This window comes from Echinops telfairi, unplaced genomic scaffold (genome assembly GCF_000313985.2).
Source record: "Echinops telfairi isolate 266 unplaced genomic scaffold, ASM31398v2 ScPeMD7_7468;HRSCAF=8506_0, whole genome shotgun sequence".
NCBI lineage: Eukaryota > Metazoa > Chordata > Mammalia > Afrosoricida > Tenrecidae > Echinops > Echinops telfairi.
Genome location: NW_022111369.1, coordinates 18,257,134 through 18,259,788, shown reverse-complemented (window position 1 = coordinate 18,259,788; position 2,655 = coordinate 18,257,134). Strand labels below are relative to the sequence as shown.

At 41.0% G+C, this 2,655-nt stretch overlaps 1 protein-coding gene across 2 annotated transcripts in view; it reads left to right on the top strand.

Annotated features, from left to right (window-relative positions):
• Positions 1–2,655, top strand: part of METAP1 (methionyl aminopeptidase 1) — a 24,504-nt gene that overhangs the window by 2,446 nt on the left and 19,403 nt on the right. The gene's annotated exons all lie outside the window — the stretch shown is intronic.

Below are 2,655 nucleotides of genomic sequence, written 5' to 3'. Positions count from 1 at the left end.
TCGGATTGGCATTTTTAATCAAGTCCATCGGATTTTTTGTTCCGTCAACTACTGTTTATACTCCCGTGGAACTATAGCCTTAAAAGAGGGAAAAAATCACAGGTGTGGAGTTATTGGATATAATTTTTTGTAAGTGAGGAAATTTTAACTTAATGTAAATTTCTGAAACTGATGGAATTGCCAGTAAAGTTAGGTATATTCCACAAAGGGTATCACAGGCAACCATTAAAAAAAAAAATTACCTTTAAAAGACTGCATTAATATGCAAAGAGAAGTTGTTATTTTAATAAATTATTTTATTGGGAGGTCATATAACAATGTATGCGTCAATTACATCAAACACATTTGTACATATGTTGCCACCATCATTTTCACATTTCTTTCTGTTTGAGCCCTTGGTTTTAGCGCTTCTCTTTTCTTCCCCCCTCACCCCTCCACCTTCTCTCCATCATGGACCCCTGATAAATTATAAATTATTACTATTTTCATATCTTACACCATCCGCTGTCTCCCTTTGCTCAACTTTCTTTTCACCCCTGTAGGGGGTGATGGTGGCTCTCCATTGATCGTTGTAGTCTGTTCTCCATTTCTCCCCCAACCTTACCCCTACCATCATGGTATCTCTACTTCCATTACTGTTCAGGAGGGGTTTATCTGTCCTGGTTCCATGTGTCGAGAACTCTTAGCTGTACCAGTGTACATGCTCTGGTCTAGCTGGATTTGTAAGGTAGAACTGGAGTCATGATTGTGTGTGTGTAGCTTTAAAGCACTAGAGGAATGTTGTGTGCTCCTTAGGTGCTATTCTGTACTCTGGCTGTCTCATTCTTTCTTTGTGACACTTACGTGAGGGAATGTCCAATTGTCTACAGGTGGGCTTTGGGTCTCCACTCTGACCCACCTCATTCACATTGACATGATTGCTTGTTTGGGGTCTTCTGATGCCTGATACTTGATCCTGTCTATACCTGATGATCACACAGGCGCGTGTGCTTCTTCCTTGTGGGCTTTGTTGCGTCCTGCTAGATGACTGCTTGTTTGAGTTCATACCTTTAAGACCCCAGATGGTCTATCTACTAATAGATAGGCACCATCAGCTTTCTTCGTCACATTTGCTCATGCACCCATTTTGACTTCAGCGATTGTATTGGGAAGGTGAGCATCACAGACTGTCAGGTTATTAGAACAAGGTGTTCTTGCATTGAGGGAGTACTTGAGTAGAGAGAGACCCAATGTCTGTCTACTACCTTAATACTTAATCTATAAATACATAGATCTATGTCCCTGTCATCTATTAATGTATTTACTATGTGCATGCTTATATTTACACTTCTATAAATGTCTTCTGCCGCCTAGTTCTTTCTTCTATTTCCTTTTACTTCCGTCCTGTCCCACAATCATGTTCAACCTTCATTCAACTCTCAGTACTTTATCTCAGCTACATTTCCTTTGATCAAACCCCATCAGGTATTTTATGCCCTCCTCGCCATCAATTTTATATATCTTAATTATCCCCTTGTCCCTGGGTTTATTGGATTCCCCCTCCCTCCTCCTTTTCCATGTCCCCTTGGCGCCGCCGGCCCCATTGTTTTCTCCTCAGAAAAAGAAAAATGTCTGTAAGTACTTCCAGGTCTGTCTGCTGACCCTTCTCAATGTTATCCAACCGGATCTCTTGTAGTGCCCAGCCCTGCCCACCGATTCCCGAGTCTGTTGGGATTCCTTGGGTCCTTGTTGCTTTCCTCCCCTTCCTGCCCTGTTGGCACTCCCTTCATGTTTCGCTCTGGTGTTAGGGGATCAGACCTGGCACAATTTCTGTGTTGTGTCTCAACCCCAAGGTCCTCTCTGTTCATTGGCTGCTCCACACAGGAATGTCATCCTAGAGGCTTGGTGAGAAATTATGCATGCTATGACGTGTGGTATTGTGCGCCATTGTGGCGATGTTGACTCATAGCTCCAGAAGAGGACTATAGAACAGAACAGGACTGCCCTTTAGAGTTTCCTGGAGCCCTGGTGGCGTAGTGGGAGGGTTAGGCTTAGAGCTGCTAGCAGTTCCCTAGCCCATTCAAATGACTTCACAGGAGAAAGGCGAGCTTTTGGAGCAGTTTTGCTCTGTCCTATGGGCTTAGGCGAGTTTGAATTGACTCAGTGACAATGGGTTTATTTGTTTTTTGGTTTATTGTGTTTCCTAGACTATAATCTTTAAGGACACAGATTGCTGTAACTTTCTCCCACAGAGTGCCACGGGTGCACTTGAACTCCAACCTTGGAATTAGCAGCTGGGTGCTTAATTCCTTATGTTGTGTTTGTTGCTGTATGAAGTAACCAAGTAGACTAAAACTTGTTATGGAAAATTACACTGTTTTCAAATGGTTCTTTTTTTGATCTGTGTTGATCACGTGAATGTACTGATTAAAGTGTCTCTGGAAGTACATTACCATTTCTTAATTAGCATCCATTTCTTCATCAAACAACATAGATTTGTTTATATATATACATATACACACATATACATATATATATATTAACTTGTATATCACCATGTGCTATTTCAATGCAAGAAATTATAATTGCCTTGAAAGCTTGCTAATACTTTCTATTTTTTTCATGATAAGTTTTAATTCTAAAATAGAAGACTCCATATGTAGCATGTTTATGTTT